Source organism: Schistocerca americana, chromosome 1, assembly GCF_021461395.2.
Source record: "Schistocerca americana isolate TAMUIC-IGC-003095 chromosome 1, iqSchAmer2.1, whole genome shotgun sequence".
NCBI lineage: Eukaryota > Metazoa > Arthropoda > Insecta > Orthoptera > Acrididae > Schistocerca > Schistocerca americana.
The window spans coordinates 497,822,658-497,837,842 of record NC_060119.1 but is presented as its reverse complement, the minus strand read 5'-3'; positions in this window follow the sequence as shown (position 1 = coordinate 497,837,842).

Below are 15,185 nucleotides of genomic sequence, written 5' to 3'. Positions count from 1 at the left end.
ACGTACCACGGTCACAGGCTGTCCACCCTGGCACATATGTACCGTGTATTTGTAAAATTTTTTATGGGGTCTTGCCGCTGTAGGTGTTGATTTTAGCCTTTGACTATGCCTATAGGCAAGCTGTTTTATATTTGTTCTGAAGAAGGCGTGGTTACCCACGCTGAAACCTAGGTAAACACCAGGTAATTTGTGCTATTGAGGCGGATTTTTCATAATTATTTTTTTTTTTGTGTAACTGAACAGTTACACTGATAAAAACATTTTAACGTATGACTTTAAAATTATGCGAAGCACAGCTTAAAGTAACTTTCCCTCTGCTGCAAACTCTTTTCCTTTATGTTAACATGAAGATATCAAACATAATGACTTTATTATTAAAATAAATAGCAAGGGCACTAAAATGTTAAGAAAAAAAGAACTGTGACTTTCGTATCGTCACTGTGTTGCCACAGAGGGAAACATCATAAATTCATGGATTGGGGTGTTTATAAAGTAAACTGCCAAGAGTGTCATAAATTTTATGTTGGGCAAACGGAAAGGAACTTCGCAGTTGTATTTGAGATCACACATGTTTTCAGAACAAGAGTGCCCTCGGTAATCATCTGATCATTGATAAACATAAAATTCAACGTAATTTAGAAATTTTTTGCAAGGTTCCCAAAACCTACAGTCTGAAGAAATTAAAACATTTGTTCACGTCAAAAGAGAACGATAGCCCCGGTTTAACGAACAAACTTATGTCAGATTAGATTAGTACTTTGATATATTGCAAGACTTACTAATATAACAGTGCGACGAGGTGGGGCAAGAATGTGCTTGGCTGTCGTCCATCGTGTGTACACCGCGTGGGGGTCGCGACTGATGATGGCCACACTTGCAGCGTCAACGGCAGAAATAAACACAAAGGCCGCAAGATGGTGAGGGCACCATTGTAAACAGTTATTTTTATGTTAATATCCTTGCTATGTATATTAATAACAAAATCATTGCGTTATATGTCATCATTTTACAAATAGAAAAAGAGGTTGCAGTACAGCCTTACATATGTTCCAGTAGAGCTAAACATACGTTAAGATGTACTTAGTGTATTTATTTCTCGTTCAGCTACAGGCAAAGCGTGATACACTTACAAACATCAACATAAAAATTTAAATTAACATTAACAATGATTTACAATAAAATTTTCAGGGTTTCCAGCCACAAAAGTGCTTGGTCACTTATCACATGTATGTCCATCAGATTTCCTCCCTTAAGTCCGTGTACGTCGCACTCAACTATATGCTGCATGGTTTGACTCTCTCCGCACTCACAATTGGGGTCCTGGGAGAAACCCCACTTTTTCAACAAATATCCGCACCGACCAACACCTGTCCGCAGACGATTTAGAGTTACCCACACTCTACGTTGGAGTTGGAAGCCTGGAATTCGTTGAGATGGGTCCTCAATAAGGAAACTGTTATTCACTTTGCTTTCCTGCCATTGCTGTTTCCACAGGTTATCGATATCAATCTGTTGTTTGAGTTCTTTCCAGAAGGGATTTCTTGACATCAATCTGTCAGGGGGAGGAGGTAGGTCCCTGAACTTTTCTTTGTACTTCTGGATTGCTCTTTCACGTCTAATCGAGGGTGGTTCGATATTGGCAAGGACGGGCAGCCAAGGTTTCGGGGTGGGTCTTACTGTTCCTGTTATGAGCCTCATTGTCTCGTTAAGTTGCACATCAATATATCTGACATGCCTACTGCGGGCCCAGACGGGTGCGCAATATTCCGCTACACTATACAGAAGTGCCAGTGCTGATGTGCGTAGAGTTTCAGTGGAACATCCCCAGGTTGTTCCTGCCAGTTTCATTATGATGTTGTTTCTTGTTTTCATTTTTTGGGCGACTTCGTACAGGTGGCTCTTATATGTGAGAGTGCGATCTAGCTTAACACCCAGATATTTTGGCGTTCTATCGTTTTTCAACAATTTACCTTTTATTTGCACTTTTAGCTCACGATTTGCATCTTTGTTACACAAGTGCATTATTGATGCCACGGATTTAGTCGGATTTACTTTGAGGTGCCAGTTGTCATAATATTGTTGTAGTCGTTCCAGATCCCTGTTTAAAATTTCTTCCAGTTCTTCGAAAGTGTTGGCGTGAGCCGCGATAGCGATGTCATCTGCATACATAAAAGAACGAGATTCCAGGTTTGGGATGTCCGCTATGTATAAATTGAAAAGGCATGGAGCCAGCACAGACCCTTGGGGGAGATCATTTTGTAGTGTCCTGTAGCTGCTTGTTTTCCCATTCAGAGATGCCTTGAATCTCCTGTTTATCAACATATTTCTGACTAGATGTATGATCTTCTTGCATTTCACGACTTTTGACAGTTTATACAGTATCCCTTTTGTCCATACGGTGTCGTATGCTGAGGTGAGATCTAATAATACCATGCCCGTTTTCTTTTTGTTTTGGTAACCTCTTTCAATGAAAGTGGTTAGGGCGAGAACTTGGTCGCAACAATCTCTTCCTTTTCGAAAACCGCCTTGCTCTGGGGGAAGAGCAGCTTCTATTTTACTTTCTATTCTGCCTAGGATGACTCGTTCAAACAGCTTGTAGGTGGTGCACAATAAAGATATCGGTCTATAATCTTTAGCATTCTCTCCTGTTTTCCCTGGTTTCTGGATGGCTATGACTTGTGCGTTTTTCCATTGCTTTGGTAACCGGCTGGTATCTATGATATTAGAGAAAAGAGAAGACAGCCATGCTCTTCCCTTTGGCCCGAGGTTCTTCAAGAATTCTGGAAGAAGGCCGTCACAGCCAGCTGCTTTACCAGGTGACATTTTCTTTAGTGCTATATTTATCTCTTCTTGTGTTACCCAGTTCGCTAAACCTGCTTCCTCCTCGCTTGCATCTAGCTCTTCGTTCATCAGTTGGTGCAGTTCTTTTTTCTTCGAGGCGGAGGCATGGATTCTGGATGTTTGTAGTATAGAAGAGCATATCTTGTTAGGGGTCATTTTATTATTGATGTTCCGTCCCTTGAATTGTGCTCCGCCAAGTTTCCTCAGTAGACTCCAGCTCTTCTGTGAGGAGTGCGTAAAGTCCATTTGTTCCATCCGCTTTTGCCATCTCTGTTTGCGTTCCTCGTCCATAGCTCTTATGAGCTTAGTGTAATTTTAAAGTAATAAGTTTAATTGATTTTATCAACAGAATTGTCCATTTTATTATTTTTGTAGGTTACTTTTTCCAAAATTACTGTATACTTTATTTTGACTTCAGTTGAATGACAAGTCCAGTTCATTATTTTTATAGCTTATTTTCCGTGAAATAACTGTACGCTCAATTTGCAGACTTTAGTTTAAATTGTAAAGTGACAAGTCTAGTTGTATTAACGCCAGCTAACGGCCCCAGATATGAGGTAAGCTGCCTCACTAAACAGCACTAGTTGTAGTATAAGTTTACATGTGAGCCGACAAATACAATGTATAATTTGTTCTATAAATGTGTATTTATGTTAGTTGTGGAAATAACTTCTCATTTACAGAATGAAACTTTCACTCTGCAGCGTAGTGTGCGCTGATATGAAACTTCCTGGCAGATTAAAACTGTGTGCCGGGACCTTTACCTTCCGCGAGCTAGTGCTCTACCATCTGAGCTACCCAGGCACGACTCACGATTTCTTCACCCCCCCCCCCCCCCTCCTCACAGCTTTAATTCAGGCAGGTGCTGCAAGGTTCGCAGAAGAGCTTCTGTGTAGCTTGGAAGGTAGGAGACGAGATACTGGCGGAATTAAAGCTGTGAGTCGCGCATGGGTAGCTCAGATGGTAGAGGTCCAGAGTCAACAGGGCAATCGGTGACAAACCGAAAATGCAACAAAACGCAGACGACGAACAGACACAAATGACGAAAATGGTAATCAAAACCGCAAAGAAAAACAAGAAAAGACGCAGCTCCAACTCGTCACAGTACCGAAGAGAAAATAGCCAGACTACAGCACCGACTGATAAACTAAATGAACAGGCAGGCAAATACAATCTATAAAGTTGTCACGGTTAATATAAATAAAACGAGCACACCATTAAAAATTCTAGCCATCACGGACTTCCTACGCCAGAGGAGAACGGGCGTTGCACTATTGCAAGACGTGCTTACGACTAAAATAAACAAGACACCAGGATATACGACAATCACAAACATAGATCCAGATCCCAATGCGGTGCGGCAATAATGGTACGGAACGGGATCGACTTTGGCGGGACTACGTAGTTGTGAAGCAACCGAGGAATAGCGCTACACAGAGTAGAGACGCTCTTTATCACCATATACGCACCGTCTGGCACAGCCAATAAGCGAACAAGAGGGACTTTCTATAATGAAGAAATTGCCCAACTACTGATACAGAACAACAACACCCTCATTGGCGGAGATTTTAACTGCGTCGCTGCAGCTGAAGACCAAAAGCCCGTACCAAACACGTGCCCAGAGCTGCAAGGACTAATCCGATGACTGAAAATAGAAGATTCGTGGCGGCTTCTCCATCCAACGCACACAGAATTTACATACAACCACAAAAATGGTAAAAGCGGACTGGACCGTATGTATGCCAGCAGAGCAGCAACTGAAAATGTAGTGCACGTCGAAGTCTGTCCTGGCATCTTTTCGGACGACTGCAGCTACGAATGCAGCTTGCATCTCCAGAACTGGAAGCTAAATACGGAACTCCCGCAGGATGCAGAACTGCGGAAGCAAATAGCGAAATCGTGGCAAGAATGTCGGGCGCAGCGCTCACACTACAGCAGCACGACCGAGTGGTGACTGTCACGAGCGAAGCCGACAATGCGCAGCCTGTTGATAAGATACAGGGCAGAAAAGTGATTCTGGAGGCGAACCACGCCCGAGTTCTACCAGCAATGCCTGAAAGACGCGCTCTACGCACCAGCAGACGACCAGCAATACCTGCCGCGAGTACGGAGAATCAAGGCCAAACTCCTGCAAATAAACAAACATCAATTGAGAGGCGTCCTTGCCAGAAGCAAAACATATGGCGAAGTGAGAGAAGAGCCACTCTCCATGCAACACCTTAACAGGGAAAGGGAGAGAGCCGCAGGAAAATGCGTAAGTGAGTTGCAGGGCAAGGAGGGGAAGACGCTTACGACTAAAACGGAATTAACAAAACACATCGAAATCTATTTCCGAGACATGCTCCGTCGAGAAGAGACAGGCGACGCGGCAACTGCTGAAATTATGCAGCAGACAGGGCGTTGCTGACAGAAAATGTCGACGAGGGCGACGTTAAAGAAACGACGAAGACCAGCGGCAGAGGAAGAGCACCGGGTGCCGACGGCCTCCCGCTCGAGATCCACCTCGCGTACTGGGACGTACTAGGAGTGCAATTCACGGAGATGGTGAACGAGATACTCAATGGGGCAGAAAGTCCACCTGGGTTTACCGAAATGACAATAACCCTCAACCCTAAGAAGAAAGCCGCCCGCCGCATTGAAGAGTTTCGCCCGATTATGATCCTCAACGCCAACTATAAAATAATAGCGAAATACGTCGCAATTAACATGAAATCGGTGATGAGGAAAGTCATCAGTCCGTGGCAAACATGTGCGGTACAAGGGAAAAATATATTTGACGCCACAAGCACCTTTCTCTGCCTCGTGATGGCTGGGTGTTGTGTGCTGTCCTTAGGTTAGTTAGGTTTAAGTAGTTCTAAGTTCTAGGGGACTGATGACCATAGATGTTAAGTCCCATAGTGCTCAAAGCCAAGCCAAGCCACAAGCACCTACAGGGACGTAATAGCACAGGCAGCTACCACCAGAAGCGCAGATGCCATAATTTCGGTGAACTTCAAAAAGGCTTTCGACAGAGACAGAGACAGAGACATTAAATAGCCCAGAAAAACAGTGCTATTGCCAATTGGGAATCAACGACTCAAACCAGACGGGCAGTGGTACAAAATAGCAGAAAATCATAAAGTTCTTGGAATATTTACATAGCCTTGTCCACTTAGAATGACCGCATACAACTGGAGAGACTTGCTACACACCGTAAGAGGTCTCTCCAGCACGCAAACCGGAAACTAACTATCCACCAGAAAACATACCTGATAAACACGACGATCCTGTCGAAAGCATGGTACCTGGTGCAAAGCTTAAGCATCCTGACCGAAATTCCGCGAGCACTTACGAGCGCAGTGGCGTCGAAATCTATTGAAAGTGGCGCAAGCAACGTGCTCGCTGCCAACGAAAGAAGGGGGACTAGGTCTAGTTGATGTAAAGACCAAATATGCAGCACTTCTATTAAAACGAACGTTCGCCATCCAGGACAAAAACCCTGTCAGTGTCTCAGCCTCAGTGATTGCAAGATTCAAGCCCGCAAAAGAAGAAGCGCCGGTTGACACAAGGCACATCTCCATCAGCATCCGACACGTCAGGCCGCACTATGTCAACAAAAGCTACGCTCTGGACACCGTGGAAGACCCCGGCCACAGAACAGTGAGAATATACTGGGTCCTCAGGGGGAAGCCAGCGAAAAACAAAATTGAAAACAAACTTCCGCAGTACAATTGGAAAAACATTTGGAAAAATGTCTCGGAAAACGTGTTGCCTAAAGATGCAAAGGAGACATGGTACAAAATAGTAAACAGAACGGTAACAACCAACCAAAGACTAGCGGAGCTAAAGCTCGTCGCAAGTGACAAGTGTGATGTATGTGCCATGACCGACACCCTAGAGCACCGTCTCACCTGCGGGAATGCGACGAACATATGTGGAGCACACCAGCAGATGGTGGTCCACATCAACAGAATAGCGCCGGGAAGCATCACAGTGGAAGCAATCACTGCCCCAGACTCCAACCCATTTCCACGACCCAAGCAACTGGCGACTCTCTGAATCCTCGCCATGACGGCACACGCCATCGTAGCGAGGAGGCAGACCGACCACCTGGCCTTCATGATGGACCTCTGGGAGGAGAACAAGACCGCCCAGCAGCACAGGCGCTACCGCGAGAACTTCAAAATCTTCCCTCCAGATTCCACTGCAGACAGCGATCGCCAGAGTCCTCCCCAGCCTGTGACCCTCAGCACCGCCACCAGCCACCCCACCACCCTTACCACAAGAAGGAAGTGTGCAATGAAAGTGAATAAGTTAAACAGAAAAGATAAAGTGTTTCTTCTCTCGCCTCAAATAGTCACGTATAGTATTCTAAAGTGTTTATTCTCAGTGAAATCAGTGTTACAAAGTGCTCCCCACTAAACCTCTGTCGTCCTTACATTCAAATCAGAGTCAAAAGTACGTCCAATAGTACTACCATTGTTTTATAAACGTGTGTTTGTTAAAAAAAGACAACAGTTACTTCCTGTCATGCGGTGTTGCATTGCATCCAGGTATGCTTCATTATTTGTACTATATTGTTTAGGATACAAGCATTACTTACTGAAAAGTGGCTGTCACCCATAACATTGAATGGTTTCCTTTATTACATGCTTTATAAAATTTATATTATTTGCTTGCTCTTCTCTACTCCTCTTGTATAATATGGTATTGTTTTTCTTTCTTCTTCAATTTACCTTTTAGTTTGTAGTATACGTAAAATTTTTTTCCCACTTCTGCTCCATCTGTCATGCTGATGTTTTCTCTCATACTGCCCCGCCTAACAGTGCTGACTAAAGAAAGATATCAAACCAGCATGCACAATGTGCCTGTAGCACGATAAAGTGCATCACATATACAAAACTGAACTCATAAGCAATGATGTGTCGACACTAGATATAAACTATAATGCCTGTCCTGTAATGGTTTATCCACAAAAAAGACGACAGATGGCCATGGAAACTGGTTCGAGGAACAAAAACAAGGGAAAATCAAAAAAGAAAAGAATCTACAAACGAAAAACTATAAAAACGACAGTAATGTTAACCAACTGTATGAATATAATAGCTTAATAGAAAGAAATGTTTAAAATGTATAGTTGTTAATAATTTAGATAAATATATATAGTTACAAAAAAAAGTTCGAGTCTCGGTCTGGCACACAGTGTTAATCTTCCAGGAAGTTTCAACTTCTCATTTGTTATGTTTCTCTGATAGTTTCTGATCATGGCTGTGGCCGAATCGCCTTAAGGCGTATATTAAAAAGAAAAGTACTGATCAAGATGGACAGTTATACTGAGAAGTGTGTATGTACCAGTCGGTTGCATGGAATCAGCATATTAAAAAGGGGCGAAGTGCAAATGTGATAGAATGACTGAAAGGAGCTGTTGTGTCCACGACCACACTGTGGATAAAGCTGCCCGATTTGTTAGTGAATCAACGCGAACTGGCCAATGCGTCTACAAGAAATAGTATATCTCTCGTAGCCATGTTACACGACGTAAGAAGACTGGTCGTAAAAAGTTCGACAGAGACTAAAGACTAGTGCCACAACCTCTCATTAACGGTCGGTTTCAAACCCGACAGGGATCGCTTCCATCAGTGAATGCAGGTCCATAGCAACCAGTATCCAAGCGAGCAAGAAAGGACGCTGCATGCATAGAGATTTGGAGCGGGCGTTTCGCAAATAACCATTGCTCACAGCAACACATGAAACTACGTGTCATCAGTGGGCCGTACAACACAGAAACTGGATAGTAGGTGGCTGAAGACGTGTTGTCCGGAGAGTTGCGATTGTGATTCTTTTTAAATTGCGCAAAGCATCGAGGACCCAGTTAGGCGTTTAACCGTGTTGAGAGCGTTCTTCAGGCCCAGGTGGATCTGTGATGTTTAGGAGGTGTTTCCCAATGCATGACTTGTGACCATTGATTCAGGTTTCCGTGAGCGTGGGCCAGGACGCTTATTTCAACATTCTTTGCCACCAGATGTCGCCCTTTCTTTTACCTATTCGTGACTAATATCCGGCGGGCAATCCATTCTTCGAAGACGACAACAGTCGTGTTCACAGGACTGCACGCATACTTTCTTGGTTTGACACACCCTCACGCATCCTATGGTCCACTAAATTACCATTATTAATCCCAAAGAAGATACTTTGGACTGTCTGGAACATCGGGTGAAACATAAGAATCAGCAGCACCGAAATTTGCTACGTAAACGGGATCTAATCATGAATGAGTGACTTCAGTTGGAGATAGTGTATTTAAAGACACGTATGGTCTCTCTTCCTCGCCGAATTCAGTCAATTATCTAGACAAGAAACGATGTATCACGATACTGGCGTAAAGTCTCCTGGTGGAAACCAAATTTGTGTCCTCTGTGCTTATTGCGTCACGAGAAAGGGACCAGACAAGATTTGGAATGAAGAAAATAAGTTTCCTCGGCATGCCTATTCTAACATTTGCTACGACGTTCTTTGCTATATCCGGGACGCCAGATGTCTTCCAAACTCTGTAATCGCGAAAGTATTGTATATTACGTGATTAACGTTGGCTGACTATTGGCATACGCGACCGGTTGCCTGCAGCGAGCATAAACAGATAACGTCGCGACGTTCTACGCTCAGTCTACTGCAGGTGGCACAGTGTTGTATTGGTCTTTTTCTGTCTTAGGTAAACTTTAAGATCTTTGTTCTTGCTGTCTAGTAATCAACGTGAATTAATTGCCATATTTTATGTAAACGTATTTTTAGTCGTTGTTCTGCTGGCAAATTACTTTAAAATATTAACTTAAAATAACGTTGGTTTTTATATATGTGTACAAATCGCAACGTGATGGAAAACATAAGTGTCTTTATAATTTCATCCATACAATTTCTGCTGGCAAGAGACGCTTTGCAGTAAAAAGTACGAATTACGTGATGTTTTATTTGTTTTTATAGTACCACTGTTACTATCTTTTTAACGTCATATTACTACCAATGTTTTACTGTTGTATTCCATCTTTTGTTTTATTAACTACGTTGATCTGAAGATGACGTAAGAGTACATTATGGATCGAAAGAAACAAAAAATAAAACGCAGCACATGTGTCTTTTCTCATTGTAATTACAGTGGCCATAGTTCCCAATTGCATCTTGTGTTCAGTTGTGAAATCACTGTTGTTTTAGGCCATTGAAACGCGGTACTGGCAGCTCCGTCTTCTATTGTATAAATTCTAGTATTTCAACAAACTCTGATGCTGCAAACTTTAATAAATTATTTACTATAATACTCTCCCTTTCGGGAGCACACTATCACTTGTACGAAACCGGTTGCAAGTAATGTAGACTCTTTCCTCTGTTACTAAAATGACCGTCTGCATTTTATCAGGCGCCATATATTCCCAAGAATAATTTTAAAAAATAATAGCTTTGCTGTTGTGCACCCTAAATCCACAATAATGGTCAGATGTGTTTCCTCTGGCCTCTTTGAAGACGTCTTCAGTTTCGTTTTCTAATGTGCAAGCGGCGTCAAACCAAACAAGGAACGCTCGTGGGATATTTCTTGCTTAGCCTATGTCAATAGAAAACGACCTTCTGTTTCTCATGACAATAAATTTTGCCTAAAGTGTAATTTCAGATGCTTGATTGGTAGAACGGCTCAGAATTACTTTACCCGGATATTCAACCGAAAAATATTTAATGACAGCGATAGTCTATTTGTATACGTATTATTATTATTATTGTCGTCACTGAAGTACCGTATTTTATGAACCACACTGTTATGGGGCATACCTTACATTAGTTTGCAGTCTAGATCTGCTAACTGTGTCTGTTTTCAACACCTATTAACTTCTAGTTTTTAGGAAGTAACTCTCCTAGATTCATAGGACTTGTAGGCTATTTCTGATGTTAATATAGAACATAGGTCAGTTAATCTAAGAAAAATAATAAAATTAAGTGAAATAGTTAAATAAGTTAAACGGGGAAAATTGGAGAGGTGGGAGTAGGACTCGCGCACTGAGGTTTCCGTACAAACTTAATTATTTACACAGGCAGTTCATCGTTTCCCGGAGTCAAGGATCTCGACGACTTTGGGCTGTTATCGACATTGATACTGGCATGATATTGATCCCGTGGATTTTTTCCTTTATTTGTTCCGTGAAGCCTTTCCTCTTGGCAAATTTAATGATTTTACGTCAAAGGGGAAGTATTCCATGGGTTTCAATGAGTGAATTTGCGGCTATCAAAATATGTGATATAAATGGCCCTTTCTCTTGATTGCATTGACTTAGAAGCTTACTATTTTTACACCACGTAAGAACTATAGACCTCAGTGTGTGACATATTTCAACTTGATATGTCTACCAGTTTCTTAAAAAAAGAAGGCTTAACAGACTGACAGACACAGTCTGACAAGAAATGACAAAACTTTTTTTTTCGTGCGACAAAATTACAGATTAACTATTTTCGGATTTTTTCCTTCGGTTATAGTGTGAGATTTGCTTCTTGCCAAACTGAATGGTTCTAGGGCAACGGAAAGAACTCTGTAGGTTTTGATAAGTGAGTCGACAAGATTCAATTTTATGACATAAATGGCCGTATCTTTAAAAAAGAAACTTCGAATCAAATGTGTGTGAAATCTTATGGGACTTAACTGCCAAGGTCGTCAGCCCCTAAGCTTACACACTACTTAACCTAAATTATCGTAAGGACAAACACACACACCTATGCCCCAGGGAGGACTCAAACCTCCGCCGGGACCAGCCGCACAGTTTAGAAGCTTCATTTTTATACATCAACAAGGGACTGTAGACCTTAATATGCGACATAAATTTCAACTTGATATGTTTACTCGTTCCTGAGAAAAAGGACGACCGCTGTGGTCGCAGGTTCTAATCTTGCCTCGGGCATGGATGTGTGTGATGTCCTTAGGTTAGATAGGTTTAAGTAGTTCTAAGTTCCATGGGACTGATGACCTCAGATGTTAAGTCCCATAGTGCTCAGAGCCATTTGAACCATTTTTTGAGAAAAAGGATATATACAGTAGGACAGACAGACACACAGACAGACGAATGGACAACGAAGTGATTCTGTAAGGGTTCCTTTTTTACCAGTTGAGGTACGGAATCCTAAAGAGAACCTGAAACACTGCCACTCTTAAAGTACAAGCATCTTTCTAATGTGTCATTATTGAGAGAAAAGAAATATCTTTTCCGCACTTTTTTCGCACTTGTATTCTACCCTGCAGGTTGTGTTCGTGTCTAGTACACGGAAAGTGGATTTCAGTAGACAGACAGCCATGTGCAGCTGAGCTGGTGTTCTTCCTGACAACGTATGTGGCTGGTACGGTCTTCAGTTTCTTCAGCTACTGCACGTAGGATTCCAGAGCATGTGCTGAGGCCACCCTTATTACCAACATCTGGTTGCATGCAGCCAGAAGTACCGGATCCTCATCTTGTTGGTGTTCCTCTGTTGGACGCTTCACCTCTGTTGCTCTTTCATCTCCTGGTTCATTTTCCCACGGTCTTGTTCGCGATGATGTGATCACTTCCTGCAAGGCGGCTGCCTCGGTTTCTGCTGTGGCTGATCCAAATTTTGTTTCCTCTTGACAAGTTTCTAATTGCTGTAAAGAAACATTATATTTTTTTTATTTCGTTAAGTTTATGCCACAGCCTTTCTGCTCTCAGAATTACTGTTACTGTTTTATTTGGAAAGAAATGCCTATCATCATGCGTCGCTACTGACTGTCTATTGTCCTTACAGTGACAGATTAATCTGTGTTCGTATTTCCGGTGACTGAGTGAGGCGTTAGTAACGTCAAGCGGTCTTCACAGTTTCGCCGCACAGTATCCTTACCGCTGGTAATACCGATTGTTTTTCATACGTAAACTCATTCCTGGTTACCAAAACTGCTAATTAAATTCCACTGCCGATTACGTAAACGTGAATATTTTCATATGGAAGGCGTACGTCGTAATATTACATGAAGTAACAAGGAAACATTATACTTTTACATACTATTCACTATGACGCCTTGACAGAGTTCCATCTCATCAGAACGATATCTACGTGTTTTCTGGGCCCTACCAATGAGCGTACTTTAGCAGAAAACCATACCAGACTAATATGAGGCCCTTCCACAAACTGAGCATATAGAACAGCCTTTTTTCGTTATCACTAGGTGTCTCAAGGCACACCACATGAGCATGAAATATTCAGTGTGATCGCACCTTGGAATCTTAAAAGGAAGCTGAAGATGTCATTAGGAGGAGTATCTGATTGCTCTCAAAAGAGACGTCTGAAACACAATGGCTTCCAAATTTTAAAGATAAAAGTGATACAGGTGGTATAGGATCCTAAACAGGGTAATTTGAGATGAGGAGCTATTGGTCCGAAATAAACATATAGTTTTTTATTGACGTAAACAGGGGCGATTCTAGAAGTCGGTCAAGGGGGGAGGGGAGGGGGTTGGGGGGAATGGAATATCCCTTAACAGAAGGAGAGTTGGGATCCTCCACCGACATGCTAGCAAAATTTGGTGTTGCTTAGAGTAGCTTTTCCGTATCAAATAACGTAAGAGTTTTTCCAGCACTGTCATTCTTAATTTTGAAAGGGAAAGTTTCTTATGTCGACCCTTAGCCGAGGATACCTCACTGGAATCTTCTGATTTTTTCTTGTAGTTTGTGTAATGAGTGTAGTTATTCTTTATTTCTAGCGCGTAATTGCAGAGACTCTCCTCTGTAGTTGTAGTTTTTCATTGTTGTACTGTAAAACAGTTGTGGCATGCATATAGATTTGCACCACATATTTCGCAGCCGCGCTTGCAATTAACTGGATATTATTTTCAGTGCTATTTTAATGTGTTTTCTTATTTTGCCCTTCAAATTGTGCTTTTCTGTGTTATCGTGTGAAATATTTTGACAATTATGGAGTGGGTTCAAAGCGTCGACCGCCAGTCTGAATGCATGCAATGTATTGTAATCTGATGGCAAAACAGAACACTTGGTTCAAAATCCTTGGTAGCTTGCTCGCACAGGTAGTTTATGATAGGAGTATTGTTGATTGACCAGTATTTATACTTTATTCTTATGAATGAGGCAGTTTGATGGGTGCTTATCGATGAATCTTCATGCACACAATGGAACGATATCTCAAATTCTACAGTGCGAACAATCTTTGTCGAGAACCTTCACCACCTCAGTGGACGACTCAGATTAAGTTTCTACCCACTTACACAAATTTCTTCCAGTTGGTATGATACCTGTCGCGAGACTATTCTCTGCATAGTTTTTCGTATTTATGATCGCGATACCATGCTATGTCATACAATGGATGCATGTCTGCAACCTCCTGTAACGAGTAATGATCCATTTTCGATAACTAGTCATGAACCGGTAACACTCCATCAACAGTACATCAGGAGCTATTGCATATTGCTTTTCAAGGAAATGCCAACGTCGCGAAAGGGGTGGAGGAGGGGGAGACAGGTAGTTGTTCGTTATGAAACAGCAGCAGTTTACAGATATGTGTGACAGATGCATTGTGAACTCAAGAGGTTGCATTCGTCTCTTATATGAAGCATAGGTCACACCCATTATTTAAATGAATACTGATGAGACATTTTGAAAACAACAAGTTAAATAAGTTATAAGCAGAAGACATCGTTACCCGTCGAAACGTCCACTAGCGACACCTTCATGTGCGACGAACACACTGCTGAGCATGACTAAAATCAATTTTCGCCGATCTAAGTGTAGAGCGCGCGGGGTGACGGCGTCTCTGTTCTCAAGATTTGTCAAGTGGCTTATTTCCTCCGCTTCTATAGTTACGTTGCATCACACGAAGACGTCGAGGAGACAGTTTTTGTACTTTCGTGGTCCATATCGTACCCAATACGTAAACAATGCTCGGCCACAGTACATTTCACAAATCTTATGAATAAATGTACAGGATTCCAAATTATCACAGAAAGGGATACAGCGCTGACAATTCTGAAGTCACAGCGACCGAAAAGAAAAACTATTGGTCAGCCAAGGGATGACACCTTGTTGGGGATTTAAATTTTCAGATGACAACAGCGTGGACGGTCACACATCAGCGTGAACATTTATAGCGTGAACATTTATTTCGGGATGCGGCTTCCGACAGGGGGTGCTGAGACAACCCTGACACCGAGCGGGGTGGCGCAGTGGTTAGCACACTGGACTCGCATTCGGGAGGACGACGGTTCAAAACCGCGTCCGGCCATCCTGATTTAGGTTTTCTGTGATTTCCGTAAATCGCTTCAGGCAAATACCGGGATGGTTCCTTTGAAAGTGCACGGCCGACTTCCTTCCCCACCCTTC